Raw genomic sequence first — 16357 nt, forward strand, 5'->3', positions numbered from 1 at the left:
AAAAGATCAATCATTAGGGTTAGTGAGGAACATTAGCGTTAAGCATGTAAGATAAAAGGAATTCAGACTCGTGCCTCTCCATCAACAGGAATAGCTCTTCCTTCTACTCTCAGCTTCCCTGCTAGGATCTGCGCCCTAAACCACCATTCGAGAGCTTCCCCATGGCAACACTTCATGCCATCAATGCACAGCTGAGCTGCTAGCTCAAACGAAGTCAGCAAAGCAGGACGGAAGGAGTTCCATAGCATTCCCTGCCGCAGAAGCTCGTCTTTCTTGTGCAAATACTAAGTTGAGTGGCGGTACCAGACAACTGAGCAGATGCACATGCAGGGAAGGTCCTCTCCACTTCTCAACTTTCTAAAACTACTTAGAAAGTAAGTAAAAAGGTGAAAGTGGGAAACACAGGTGTAGTTACGGCGCACAGAACTCCATATATGTCACCTATTTTGGTCAATACGGGTGAAACCAACTCTTCCTTGAAGAGATGACTTTAGTAATGGTCGGCTGCAGAAATTACCAACTTGATAACCTTATATTAGGATACTCATTTGGCCATTTAAGGTACTTTATTGTGACCTCGTCACAAAAGAGATGTCAAGTAAAAGCACAAAATAAAACCAAGCATGTCATTCGAGTTCAAACGTTTATTTGAAAATTTGTTGAAAAATGCAATACAAGAAGCAAAAGTGTTGAGCACTTACGATTCTAAACTCTAAGGCAACATTTTCTTTCAAAATTAACTACAAAAGTCCAAGAATGAACTAACGGGCCTGCTGCCTCAACTGGGCTCCAAAAAGATTTACCAGATTTAATATTTTTTTGTTGTTGCACAATTTCCTATGTTGCAAATTTCGTAAAGAAAAATTTAAACAACTATTCTATACAATTTATAACTTGTTCTTAAAAAAATGTACAATGCTCCTTCATATTTTTTTTAAAAACTAAAATACATTTTGAGATTTCATTTATAAAAACAAGAAAAAGTCAGGGCTGAAACTAAGATTTGTGTTCTTGATTCAGCAGATCACAGTTTTAGGAAATTATACGAGTTCCCATGACCATAAATTTATTGTAGAAATAATTTATTTGGGTAAAATTCGACCTGTACACCTTCCAACATATGCTGGCGTACAAGCTAAAACAGCTTCTTTGCACCAAACTACTGCACACAGTGGAAACACATTGAAAAGTTGGTTCTCCATGGTGAGAGTAGAACTAGCGCTTTGTAATCTCAGGCCATTCTTATTGCACAATATCAAGAGTGTTGAAAATGGACAACATAGTGCTAAAGTAAGTGGCTGCAGGAGCCATATTCAAACCCAAACAAGATTTTCTTCTTGCAACTTCATTCGCTGAGACAATGACAAAGGCATAGGACACACTTGCAACTGGCATAGAGCAATGCATCCCATGTTGGTCTCATTAAAATGTCTACTTGCATAGTGTAACAGCTTCTCAAAACAACGCTGTTCAAGCAGTACACTCTTAAATGCTGATTTTAGCATGACAGGGTTTCCTAGATATGTTCAGATGGCACTGCAAAACCATTTTATTTTTGTTTTTTCTTCAATCACTGTTGAGGCATTCTTCTAAATTATACAAACACAATTATATAAATAACTTCCATAAAAGTGTATACATTACAATCAACAGTGACACAGATGGTCCACAAGCAGGCCAAGGACCTGCCATCGGATACAGTGCCCGGGAACATTCAGTGCATGATTTGTGTTATCTGAAGACAACTTCTTGCACAGCTTCTTGGCTGCTAAGAAGGATTCTAAAACAAAAACATTAAAAGAACACCGGAAATGGGGCATTTCAGTCTATAAATATCTGGCTTGGGTCGAAGATTTAACATAAACAAGGCTGTTTTGGGATGGGGAAAAGGGAAGCTTATGTTCATCATTCTGAACTCACAGAATTGGTAGTCTGCATTTGCCTAACAACCCTACCTTGAGCTACAACAGAAACGCAATGCTTCAATGGAATTTGCCACTGTGGTAACTTAAAGCAATGAGAATAGACCAAAAGATCAGTCCATCATCATGTGGAGCGGTTTAGCGTACCTCATAGTAAAAACATTACTCTGGAAGTGGGAGCTTCTCCAGCAGGTTGTCGGCTTTCTCCACTTTATCAGTGACATCATCTCATTTCGGTGTTGTACTCCAGCAACTTCAACTTTCTGCATTGCTATGTTGGTTGTAACTTATAATTAATGGACCTTGCCACGGAATATGGCAACATTGTATCATTTTCCCACACTAGGGAGGGTCCAGACCAGAAGGCTTAGCACCGCTTTAAAGGAATGTTATCCTGCAGCTTTGAAAATAAGTTTTATACTACATGGCTACTGCTCAGCAATTCTTTAATATCAGAAAGCACGAGCTAACTTGCAAAATTCATGAATATCTGATACCAAAACATTAGCCTTTAATGAAGCATATTTGTTTTGATCAGGTGGGCACCTACAATATATTTACAAATATAAATATAAAAACAATTTAAACTACTGATACCTTCATTCACATGATTAATTATAATAATAACGTGGTACCCGTATATTACATTACTTTTTTATGTGTTTCAAGCAAGTTGCACATTTTCCTGATTACCCAATTACAATTTTATCTCATGTTGAACTGCGGAAGGCTGGGGAACTAATAAAAGACGCACACAGGGTGTCCGATCTGGTCAAACAATGGCATGTTTAGTATAAATATGAGGTTCCTCAACTGTACTCTTGAAAAGAAGTGTGCGCAAATGTCTCAGATCGACTTGTAAACCCAACAATCCCATTGCTTCAGGTTGCACTGCAATGTAACTGCCCAGGGGGAGGAAGTGAGGTGTCAGCCAAACAAGATTAGTGTCCAGCAAAGCTTCTAGGCAGCTGCCCAAGAAGAGCTGATCCAGCAAGGGCTCGATCGCCTTAGGATCCACTTCATGGTAGATGGGTTTTGTTTCTTGAAATGAGAGCTGCATTTCCAGTGTGGGTACCATGCTGCAGAGGGCGAGCAGCAGGATTTCCAACACAATAGCTGAAAGTAGGGAAGGACCGATGCTCGCGATAACTTCACAGCACACGTAAGTTGCCAACACCCAAAGCTTAGATGCTCCCTTTTGGATCAGATGTGCACTCAACCATAAACTAACCAGGGTGCATCTGAGCTGCTTTATGGTGTGATTCAGAACTGAATACCTGGAAACGTCTGCCTCAAAGTTCATAATTTTTGGGCTTTATGCTTTTCCAGTACATTCTCTCCCGACTCTCAAAGTTAGAGTGGGGCCAAAGCATGACAGAAGTCACAGAAAAAGAGAATATAAGCAAAAAACTATTTGTTGAAAAGGCAACATCATTCCAAATCACCTATGGAGAGCACCTGGTTATGCTAACATAATTTTAAATGGGCTTCAGATACTCGGCAGTGGGGATACCCTTAAAGTGGTGAGATTGTGGGTACAGCAGATGTCAATCTGTATATTTGAAGATGACAAATATAAGCCTCTTCTACATGGCACCACGAAAGTACGAATCTGTAAATAAATGTGTAATCTAGGAAGCCTACTAATAGAGCTGCCCTCACTCTTTTGCGCGTGATGCTCACGCAGTAATCCAATGTCAGCCAAGACCTTTGGTGACCAGTAAGCAACTTAAACGTTTAACGTTTTTCTGGGACAAAACAAGAAAATCTACTTAATCCTTACACAGGCTGGAGCCCTGCAGACCCATAAAAAAATAAGTAATATTTACTCAAATCTCTTATCCAAAGCAGAGTCTCCTTTCACTGTACTGCAGGCAAATATCCTAGCACGGAGTAAGCTTGAAGGGACATGGTTATTATTGGATTTGTGTTACACTCAAGGTCCTTCCTCCTTGGGCTATGTTTCCAAACTATCTATCCCCCCTTAAGCCACGCAATCATCTTAAATTAAAAAACAGCTCAATCAAACGTACGACGGCCAAATCATTTGGTGAAAAACCTGACCCCTGGAAAGTATGTTAATCACCCTAGAACGTTACCTGGAAATCCATATGGGATTGATCCAAAAATATTTGTTTGCAAAAAAATGACAAGTGCTCACCTCTCTTGGTTCACACGCAGATAGGCCTTGACTTAAAACAGTTACGACCGTATGCTAGACGTATAGGCCAGTCAGGTGATAATATTTTTCAGACCGTGATAGGAGAACTGCACTGCAGTGATTGCACATGATACTCTGGAGTCCACGCCAGTAAAACAAGGTTTTTTTGGTATTTTCTACTCCTTTGTAATAGACTGCAGTAAAAACATATAATAGGAATGTGGCACTAAAACACGTTAAAATAAATGCAAATGCCTGCAGAAATATTAAAAATCATATTAACACAAACCTTTTAAAGGACAAAACAAATGCTTTTGTGAACATATCCCAATTAGCTAACAAGTGCAACGTAGCCATGGGGTTCAGCGTAGCTGAAACTGAGGTCATCACTTCAATGTTATTTTTGTTTTGGCTGTGCCCAGTCTGTCCCACAAGGACCTTACTTCTAGCCAGGACCAGGGAGGTACATCAGGAGTGCTTCTTTTGGGAGCAATATCCGATGATCTCATGAATCGGTTCCACACACAGCACCCACACTTCACAGCACGAGGAGTCTAGAAATGTGCTGCTGTCCGCGTGCCCCAGCTAAGGCTGCGCGTGGAAAGAGCTGTATGTAAAAGCTGCCAACAAGCCCCAGTACAATACCTTATTCACTACGCCAGGGAAAGTGGTGATGAGGAATTGGTGATAATGGTGAAAATTAGAAAAAGCTACTTGCTGAAGGTCATGTTTAACAGTTCAGGTCCTACCTCGAGGGCACTGTGGAATGCAAAAATGCACAAAAGCAACAATCTACTATCCACCAACTAAGCGGCCCTTGAGGTACCCTAGGTTATGTTTCATGGAGACATTCCATAGCTCTACAGGGCGCACCAGTTACCAGAGCAGGGAATCTGAATGAGGATACAAGGGACGTCTCTCGGAAGCATTATAAATTCCTTGCAGTGATGTGAAGTTTCGGCATTGCAGATATTACTCATTTACATGGCTGCAGTGTGGGATTAATGCACAGCTTCACCGCCACATTCAGACCATGATTGAACGACAAGTTGTATTGTTGGGTGGCTGACCCATCATAATGTGTCCACCTGGATTCCACTGGCAATAAGAGAGAGGGCAGTCAAACACACTGCGCCCACAAGGGATGGCTAACAACACATTGGAGACAGTGGGACGTACTGTATGGCGTATGCTGTATCACAAGAAGAAGAAACACGGATATTCGATTAAATAATCCACCATAGGAAGAGGAATTCTAGAATGTTCGTTCGTAGCTCCGCACACATAAAAAAATCATACTGCTGTAAGTATTCCTTATTTATAGTTCTTTGAACTTTGAGCTCGATAGAGCCAAGGAGCAGATTCCTGGATTTTGCTGGTTTTGTCGACGTCTTCTCCAAAAAAGGAAGTGGTATCCTAAAGTGAAGTGAAACAAAAAAGGTTAATAATTGCCAATAAAATATATTTCGCAGTAGAAATCTTTGAGTACCATGTTTTTTGTTCTAAGAAACCTTCACCTGTTCGGTGACGTTTTAAAAGTTGCTACAAGTGTTAAAAAAGCTCCCCGCCCCTTACATATAAAGTGCATCTGAGTCCGTCCTGACAGCAGAGAGGCTATGCTACAGAACAAAAACTCGCAGTTTATTTGACTGGAGTTGAAGGTCCTAAATATTACTAGATTAAAAATAACTAATACAAATTTAACTATGCTAGAAATGTGCAATCAATTTAAAATTACAACGATCGGGGTTCATATCTTTATCAATTACCCTTTGTTAGTCGGCTGGGAAGAAATACAACATAATACAAAGTTATTTTTAGGGGACGAGGGATTTTGGGTATTAAAAAGCAATCCACGAGGTAACATTTTTCATTATGTTCAGACTGAAACTAATGGAACAGATGCTCAAAGGAGGATTGCATCATTCAAGCACACATGGACCTGAAATCCGTCTGATTGAAAAGATCACATTAAAAGGTAATCAAACCAATGAGTAACGCTTGTGCAAAATGTGAAGTGTAGCTTCTGCAGCTGTTCCTCGATGGTGCTGAAGGTGCGTAGCAAGAGAAAACTGCAGTTACCACCTTAGCGCTGGATCATACACAAAATTGTTAAACAATGAAGGGTGTATCTAGGTGCAATAAAGAAAACCACTCATGTTGCAAGCAGTGACCTTTTTAGAAGACTTACTGTTCTGCATATGCTTGGTGATGAAGATTCTTATAAATCCGTTCTTTCAAGGTAAACACTCGAGGACCGCAATGACTTAAAACTTGCAGAGTGGGATGAAAACTACCGGCATGTAGTATTTCTTTTATTTATTTGTGTGATTAATAAAAACCAGTACTAAAACAATTCTGTATGCTAAAAACATTGGAAGGATGACCTGCATAAAAGATGCATCAGCAAGGCAGGGCAAATGTAGGTGATATACACTAGCGTTTCCCTGCAGGAGGAAAGAAGCCTGCATAGGTAATTTGAGGTTTTCCTTTTATGTGTAGGTGGACAGTCCAAGGGTGGTAGCCCCCAAGCCTGTATCGAATCAGCTATTGTTTGACACGCGTTGACATGCATGTATTTGCGACAGGATGCAGTCCCTGCTTGATATAGCTACATATAGCCACTTAGGTGTGCGAGGGTGAAGCAGTTTTTATGTCAAGCCTGGGCAGCACATGCGCTGCTCTGCAAGGCATGCCTTATTCAGGTAGCGACGTGAAGCTTCACCCATATTTTTCATTGGCTTGTGTCATTGTCCACTGCAAACTTCAGCTTTTCATTGGTCAATAGGCTTCATAGTCCCTCCCTAGTACCGTCTTGTCTCATTTTGTAACCTCCCATGGCGACACCCCCATCACGTGTGTTGCTCGGTAGGCTTTCATTACAGCCTCTGAGCATTATTTTCTCAAATTCCTTTGTCCTGCCTGCAACAGCAGTCAGGTTACGCTCTCTAAACCCTTTTTAAAAATGTTATAGCACAGGCGCAGCATTTGCAATGCAATAGGTCTTGCATTTGCGAGAGTTTAAGCAATTGGCATTGTAAATGACAATGCCTTTTATTTATCTGTTTCAAAAGCAACACATAAATAACAGGCATTATCATTTACAATGCCAATAGCTCAAACTCTTGTAAATGCAAGACCTATTGAATTGCAAATGCTTGTTTTGTTTGTCGTCTATCCATGAAATCTGATGCACCAGGCACTAATACTGGCATGCCCACTTTCTTGCTTTACAGGTCTGAAGACTGCATGCCTCTGATATACACAAAGCTGGAAGCTCATTCACTCTTCCTGTAAAAGCAATGACAGCCTGGAACACGGTCTTCCAAGTAGTTCATTGTGATCACGAGAAACCATACATTCCAATAACTTAAGCAAGACATGAGAAAAATATATGTCAGACTGAGCATAATGATCTTTGAAGTTGGAGGGTATCTATGACATAGGCCAATAAAATGGTGCATGGGGGAAGAGTTAGGGAGAACACTTGCAAGGTCCAGCTAGACATGTTAGCTGAAATATCTGGGCAAGTAAGCCTTACGTGTATCCACATGGATAGCCAATTCGGTTAAATACATAGTGAGAACCAATGATCCATTTTTAGTCCCAAACTACATACAAAATAGTGTTAACTATGGGGAAAATGTCGTTATTCGACCCAGGATTTCATACCTCAAGGAGCTACCTGCGATAACATGACATTTGACCATTTCATTTTGCAACAGCCACCAGAAGCCTACACCATAGCCTTCTAGCTTAATCCAAAACTTACAAGTGACTGCACTTTTTTCAGGCAACAATAAAGTGAAGTCAAATGTCCTGTGTGGTATGGAACCATGTCCATTTATTTAAGAAACTAAGATATTTCATCGCGATTGCTGCCAAAGATGGCAGGAAATCTCTAAGTGAACAATGCCTTGACAGGGGTGCGATACAAAAGGGGATGATGGACGGAGCGTTTGAGCAAATCAAACACTCACCCCCAGTCAAATGATCTGGGTTTAATCCATCACCATTCTTTAGCTCACTCCGCCACCCCAGTTCAGACATGGCCATATGCTAAACAGTCTGACCCTGTGCCTCATGGGAACAGTCCAGTCCGAACTGCCAAAGCCATGTCTTCCCTGGACCGGAAACAAGCATCCTGGGACCGGTTTCTGGCATTGCAGCCGTCCTCAGCCAGGCTAGCTTGAATCCAGTGGCAAAGTGAACAAGGGACTCACGTCTGAGCATATCCTGCCAACTTAGGGCGAACAAAGCAATACAAAAGGGGATGATGGACGGAGCGTTTGAGCAAATCAAACACTCACCCCCAGTCAACTGATCTGGGTTTAATCCATCACCATTCTTTAGCTCACACCGCCACCCCAGTTCAGACATGGCCATATGCAAATCAGTCTGACCCTGTGCCTCATGGGAACAGTCCAGCCCGAACTGCCAAGCCATGCCACAAGAATTAAGCGCCAGGATGCCCTTTGGGTGACAGGTCAGTGCTCTATAAATATATTAAATAAATAAATAAATAAATAAATGCCTTCCCTGGACCGGAAACAAGCATCCTGGGACCGGTTTCTGGCATTGCAGCCGTCCTCAACCAGGCTAGCTTGAAACCAGTGGCAAAGTGAGCACGGGACTCACGACTGAGCATACCCTGCCAACTTAGGGCAAACAAATATACAAAAGGGGATGATGGACGGAGCGTTTGAGCAAATCAAACACTCACCCCCAGTCAAATGATCTGGGTTTAATCCATCACCACTATTTAGCTCACTCCGCCACCCCAGTTCCGACATGGCCATATGCAAATCAGTCTGACCCTGTGCCTCATGGGAACAGTCCAGCCCGGGGTGCAACAGAACTAACACTGAAGAGGCACAGTTGAGGAGTGTGTACAATTACAAACTAAGGAAAATCCTAGGTAGTGAGAAAATGATTATCAGTTTCCAGCCGTTTCCCCTTTGAGGACAGTAAGTAAATCGGGCACATGCATAGTTGCTTGGAAGCTGGGCCTTTGACCTTCTGCTTTTGCATGGGTTTACTTGCTTCATGTCTCAAAAACAATGGGCCATAGGAGCTTCCCCCTGGGGGTAAGAGAAAAGCAATGTTTTAAGATGGAGTGTTAAGGTTAAATAATAAAAGAAGAAAACAGAGGCATCAAAATCCTGAGTGTTTATGATTGTGCCTTGTAAATGGGAAGTTAGTGGAGAGGAGAGAACTCCAAGTTGGAATTGTTAGTGTTAAATTAAAAGTGCTTAGAATGGCGGCTGTTCTTAGATCGAAGGCAAATGTTTTCTACTGGAGGGGTGTTAGGAGCAAATGTCCTGAAGATTGATAAGGTGCACACAGGTTTTGGCAAAGGGGGGTTGCTGTTAGGTTTGAAGGCCACGGGCAGTCAGAGTGCAGTGCGAGTTATACTGCCCAATAAGTTATACTGCCCAATAAGGTGCAAGGTTATAGACTGGTATGAACACAAGAATAAGGCATTTCGGAATGAGATGAGGTAGACATTCAGTCAGCCTGCTTGATATTGATTGATAAAGTTTAGCTGAATTGAGGAGTAAGGTCTTTTGCAAAAGTCCATCTCCTGAATTTGAACAGGCCACATCTGAATAATTTATATTGCGGAATACTGATCAATCGCCTGCTTATGAGGGCCCAGATGAGAAGCTAACATAACTTGGAATTAAAACAAAATCTTACAAGTACTTGTCACACACCACATGGAAAGGATCACCCATTGTGTCTTCATTTTCAGACAATAGTTAGGCTCATGGTCCATCTCATTGAGTTTCACCTATTAGAATTATCATCACTCACTGTTGCTGTGAGGCAGGGTACACGCTATTTTCTTTATTCAGCCATTATTATGTTTCCTCTGCACTGAACTCCTGCTGAATCAGATGGTGCAGTAGACTTGGACAACATGATTATCAAATCCCCAGACACAGGAATGAGGTGCGCCAGTGGCTCTCACAAGCTGGAGAGGAGTCCTGGCCCAATGCATGGCACTGACGGTGTGCAGTGGAAGGTGCAGAGCAGGTAAAAAGCTCAACATGGACAATTTTGCAGGGGTCTGATGGTCGAACTGAGGCAGAAACGGAGGAGATATTTTTTCTGGCCCCTTTCGCAAGGGAGAAAATTGACTGATTCTTCAAGTAATCCCCCTAGAGGACTAGAAGATAAACTCCTAGACAGTAAACCAGTTTTGCGAGGTGCAGGCCAGGGTGCATCCTCACTCCCACTCTGTTCATCTTATATATCAATGATGTGGTTTGGTGAACTGTCACAATGATTCCTCCTTAGCCTTAATAACAAGAAGGTCCCCATCCTGCTTTTCGCAGATGACTCCCTCCTTATTTCCAAGACCCCAATGGAACTGAAACCGAAATTAACAATTTTATGAGGTTCTGTAAAACTAGAGTTCTTTAACTGAACCCAACAAAAAACAAATAGATGGTGTTCGGACCTGGGTCTGTCAATAACTGCACATTTAGAGCTGGGAATGACATTTTTGAAAGAGTCCACAGTATCAATTACTTGCTTGACTTGGTGTCAGGCTCTCCGAAAGCCTCAAGTGTGAACCCCAACTTACCAAAAGTTCGTTTCTTATCCAACAAAGATCTAAAGCCATTCTCCGACTGCGTTAAGAAGATGCACTCTCACTCAGTATCTCCTGCACTGGATGTCTTATTGAGTAAAAACCTAGAGCGCCACATTTCATGGAGCGGAGATCTGGTGGTTAGATGATAGTCAGCTATTGGGGAGAACACTTTTGCAAGATCTCTCATAGTATGTCCGGTTAGTACCCCCTTAATTTCACTCTTTTGTGATCTGGGTATTAAAAGGATCTCCAACTCGAAAGCATTAAAACAAGTATTATATTGGATTTGTCTCTGGACAACACCAGAGTTTAAGGAGATTAGGGACTCTGTTAGGGAACTAGAAGGCATAAACAATGCCAGGCAGCTTCCTGGCTCAAATGTGTATATTTTATGCCTATAGAATAACTTGATTAGAGGTGTAATTCCTCTGGCGCAAAAGGGATTTCCTCCGAGTGTACCACTCGGAGTAAGGACTGTACATTCCAATTGTTTTGCTCTCATTAGGGTTGTTTGTGTTCTCTTTGTATATGTTGTATATATTGTGTATATATATTGTATCATATATATTAATGTGATTTATATGTTCATGTTTTGTACATATTATGTTTTCACATGAGGAAACTCTGATTTGTTTGTGCTCAGCCCCGTCATTTGACACGTATATGAGTTAGAATCATGGATAAGTAGAACCTTTACTTAAAAAATAATTGAAACATCAAGGTAATTAATGGTACCTTGTATGAAAATAAATGTTGGATTGGTCCCTCTGTATCTTCTTTTTCTTTATATACATCTTTGATGTTTTATGCCCTGGCATAGAAGGTTGATTTGGGCATAACCCCTCTTTTTGTCTGTACCTCTTCTTTTTATCTGGCTTGACAAAGTCAGAATAAAAGTAAAAAGATACAGACCCAATATGAAGCAAGAGAGTAATCTGTATATATCCAGAAGCAATAAAGGGTATTGAATGCTTGGAAAACTGTAGAAAAAGGTGACTGTGCAGTGCTCGGTGGAGAATCTATAGCACGACGTGCGGTAGAAAATCTGAGAAACTGGAGCTTCTCACAGGAGTGTTCAAGAGGGCAGGGCAATCTGACTGATTGAAACCTATGTTTGGTCTCTTTTTAAAAAAAGACTATGGTATGTTACAAAATTAAAGGGTCTAGGGCCTTTATAGCCTACGTTTAACATAGCATTGCTATTATAGTGCACTATGGGACTCCCATCTAGACAACGGGAAAGCTTCAAGCATGTGAATCTATGAAAGTTCCAATACTGGATTACCAAGCTGCATCAGAGCCTGTTGAAGGCTCTGCCTGAGGATGAAATAGCGGCTCAACCCACAGACAGCGTGTAGGCAAAGATGGCAGTGTATGAAGGAAACAAAAAGGGTGAGGTGAGAAGCTGCAGGTCAAAGATACGACTGTGAACCAGAAGATGGCGACATGTAGCAGCAACAACAATATGCTATCTGTAAAAAAAAAATAATAACTGTTTCCGGACAGGTGTTTGAAGTGAGAGGATAAAAGACAAAAAGGTAACTTATGGTGTGCAGCAGAATGAGAGTTGATCCAAGGATATAATAATGTAAAGGAGGGCACACCTCTCAAGTGTCTTTTTTTTGTGAGCACAGATTTGTGTTTTACTTTTAGAAATTCTCCATTCGGTAGCTATAAAGAACCATGGGTTCTGGCAAAGGTAATTCTTTTGCTATTTCTGCAGCGAATTATGGTCACAGTGTTTTGTAATTTCCATCTGGCTACTGCCAATGGCCCCCATCCGACGTATAAGGTCAATTGATTTGCAGTAATACCGGTGCTGTTATGCCTAATTAAGGCGGCAGTGACCTCTAGTGGTAAGCAAGCGCAGAACTCTCTTGCTAAAATTCAGTGAAGCAGCTTACTCGTCCGAGCTGAGAAAGAAGTCGTTACTGCTGGGTAAAAAGGTGTTTAGGGTCTTTGATTACACCATCCCAGCCCTCAAAACCCTCGACAAAAAATTCCCCAACAAAATCCAACAATCGGCCTACGCATCCCTATGGAACAATACTAAAATCAGAATAGAAGGGAAATCGACTATATGGAGGAATTGGGCAATTTAACACATTCTACATATAAACGACATTGACTCCACAGTCAAGCTCAAAATATTTTCACATTTGCAGCCCATTCACAACTTGGACAACGTCGAGTTTTACAACATCCTCACGCTTAGGGTCGCCATAAATAAATGTAACAGACCATACAAATCTGACCTCATTAACCTACTTACAAAACTGTCCAAACTTTCCCACCCAGCAGACAAAACGCACGAAATGTTATACTCCAGCAAGGCCAATATTAGACTGACTGATGAGATCCAAATCAAATGTGTAAGTCCTCATACAACAATGATCACATGACCATAACTGAAGATACACGACCAAAGGCAAAGAAATTTTGCAAGAAGAGCTGGACCTTCTCCCCAGGGAATAAAATATCCCCCATTCTCTCACAATGCAACTGTCGACTCTACACAGAGCCCAATGGACACCAGAAAAGCTTTATAGGCTGGGTCTCCTAGAGTCCGACCAGTGTTGGAACTGTCACGAATCACTAGGCACATGCTATTTCACTGTAAGAGGCTAAACTTATTCTGGAAGGAGATCCAAAACATATAAATATCTTTGATACTGAGATTCTACTTGATTTTCGTACAGTGACACTAGGCCGGGGTCTCGCACACCTGCTCTATGCCTGAACGTCCAGGACACGAGTTTCCTAGACCTCTTATTACCAATGGGAGTCAAACATTCTGTGAGTGGAAATCATTTCAAAACCTAACCCACCGTACCTGGTGGTCATGGGCATGCTTCTCAAGAAGTGCGGACAACTCTATAATTAACAACCATTTCTAAACCTAGAGCCGGTACAAATTTAGGACTAAACTAGACCTACATATCCAAAAAGTAAAGCCACCATAAACACACATCTCTAACTTCTCTCCTAACATACAAACAAATGGGCACATATCTATACGAACCACATGAGTGCCACACCACTGCCCGCGCATAAACCTTACAGATTATCTTCCATCTATAAATCGCTAAGTCTTACCAACACCGCACCTTCTTGCTTTATTTTATTTTCTATGGGATTTTATTCCTCCCCTTGTCTACTTCCCTTCATTTTCTCCCATTTCTCATTACTTTGTATTATACTGTGGTTATAATCAACACTGCTTTGCTCTGGACTGTATTTCCTATGTCACACCCATGAATCTATCTAGAATGGTCCACCCCATTTTACATATGTTGTAAGCACTGTATACAACATGAATGTTTCTTTTTATATATCCTTAAAAGCAATAAAATATCTTGAAATGAAAAAAAGATGTTTAAGGCTTTCTTGGGGACAGTGCTGAAACTATTACAAATTTACTCCACAAATCTGTAGATTGGGGGTCAGGGTACTGCAGCGGAAAGGGGGTGGAGTCACGAGGGAGTGGAGTCATGAGAGGCAAAAAGTGATAGCAATTTTTTTTTATCTGCGTAAAGAAATTGGCAACAAAGAGTAACGTGACTGTAAATATGTTGTGGCTTATTTAGCTGCTCACGAAGAACCTGCATTTTAAAATATATTTTGGGGTTAAACCACCTGCTTCAGAGAGATTTGTATGCCAGGCAACTTTGACATAATAATGGTACGAGTACACCGACCTTTAATGCACTTGCTGGAGAGATGTGTGTTTTGTCTAGTCAAAGTTTTGTCTCAAAGTAGCAAAGCGAGTTAATGTGCTGCTGCAAAGCACATTGTGTAACACGCAGATCACACATATCATTTTATGTAGATAGGTAAGTGGGTAGCTGCTTTTAAAAGAGATCTTTTTGTTACTTGCAGTTCATAAATTGTAATCCTTCAGTGTGCTATGAACTGCAATCAAGTAGCTGCACGCACACTGTAGGGCACGGTTTTAGATCCTTATTGTTTTCTAAACTCAGTCATTACTCCAAGGTTTCTAAAAAGAGTTTTTTGGGTAGTAATAAAGTCTTATTATAACAACTCACTCACTGTGTTAGAATTTAAATCCTGGCTTTGTGTTTCTCCCAAAATCGCACTCAACATATAATGCCTACTACTAAGGACGATATATGACTCCTATACGTGTAAATCTGGTCTTATGTAGCATTGCTTGTACATTAATTTGCACACTTGAATGATTTACTGTCTATGATATATTGTCTCTGTATAATATTTGAGTGTGATGTAAAAAGCTTTGACACTACACTAAGACGATTAGCACGATACATTTTTCAAAATAATTTGTAAGTGCTACTTAAATTGTTATTTGGGTAAGTTGGCACACGTTAAGAACACATTAAGAACATGCTTTGGACAAAGTCTAGAATCAGCCTCTAAACCATAGTTTCTCTTAAGTACTTGAAGCGATAACAAGATATGTGCCTTTGTTTTCATCCACTGCATTGTTATCCAGGTGGTCGGCTCTAGAAAGTTCCCAACCAGGGTCATACTCGAAAGCCCTTTAAAACAGACCCCTGTTTTGCGCCTAGCTGGAACGGAAAATAAAGTTTTCTCACTACCTGCATGTTGCTGCTCAGAACAGAAATCAGACAACGTTCAGGCACTGTTGACTGGGTACTGGTGTCTGAAAATTACACCACGACAAGTTCAGCATAATTGACTGGTGCCAGCCCAAATCCAGGATAGTTACCGGATTTGGCTGGATCCCCCTCATTTCCTGCACTGCTTGAGGGAAATATAAATTAACTGGACGCAGTATTGCAACACTTTGCATAGGAAGGAGAAGTAACAGGCACAGAAGCAGTGGGAATGATTGTGGTCATCCCACAAGAAGGATACACATTTACCACCTACAAAAAATTAAAGCCTGACTACCTTAATTAGCAAAGCAAAGATATATGCTAAGATATTGATTAAAAGACTGGAAAAGGGGAGTTTAAAATTAATCCACCCTTCAAATCCTGGTTTTGTAAAGAGTAGAATGGTTAGTGATAACACGAATATCCAGCCATTTCACAAAAAAAACCACTGCTTTATACAGTGGTAGCATTTTGAACAAGTGAAGCACAGAAGCTGCGGTTGCGTAGTGAGCAGTGCGTGAGTAATACAAAATATTTTCAAACAGACTGGCCCATGTGTGCTTGTCTAGACTCTAGAGCATACATAGTTACTTAGGCAGTGGATGGGATGCGCCAAAAATATTGACTTACAAGGTAATGGCAACTTCCCCCTTTTTAAAAAAAATATATTTATTGAGATTTTCTGATGCAATATAAAAAAGACAGATATAATTTCATTATTACGTAAACAATACATAAAAAAAGTCACCATACCTTTTCAGAAAAGTTAATTAGCAGTACATAACTAACATATAACCACCGATAAATAGTAAAAGCCTAGATGTTAAAATTTCAACAATTGATTTTAACATTCATTATTCTTAGGTAAGAAGGCGTTCCAGTAAAATCTTACAACAGTTTTTTTGCCTTTTAGTTCGTATAAGCAGGACTCTATATTATGCATTCCCAGTAATCTGGCAATCCACATTTGGAATGAGGGGGCGGTGGTATCTTTACAACTCGCGGAGATGAGAATTCGAAGGATCGCCACTGAAATAAAAACCAGAGCTTCTGCATCCCTTCCCAGCTTCAG

At 40.8% G+C, this 16357-nt stretch overlaps 1 protein-coding gene across 11 annotated transcripts in view; it reads right to left on the reverse strand.

The window, feature by feature from the left end:
- Positions 1-629: 629 nt before the first annotated feature.
- Positions 630-16357, reverse strand: part of LOC144823746 (protein 4.1-like) — a 477862-nt gene continuing 462134 nt past the window's right edge. For all 11 annotated transcript variants that reach the window (XM_078682543.1, XM_078682542.1, XM_078682537.1 and 8 more), the window contains one exon: positions 630-5499. The gene's annotated coding sequence lies outside the window, so the exon portion shown is untranslated. The remainder of the gene's footprint in view (positions 5500-16357) is intronic.

This window comes from Lissotriton helveticus, chromosome 3_1 (assembly GCF_964261635.1).
Source record: "Lissotriton helveticus chromosome 3_1, aLisHel1.1, whole genome shotgun sequence".
Classification (NCBI taxonomy): domain Eukaryota; kingdom Metazoa; phylum Chordata; class Amphibia; order Caudata; family Salamandridae; genus Lissotriton; species Lissotriton helveticus.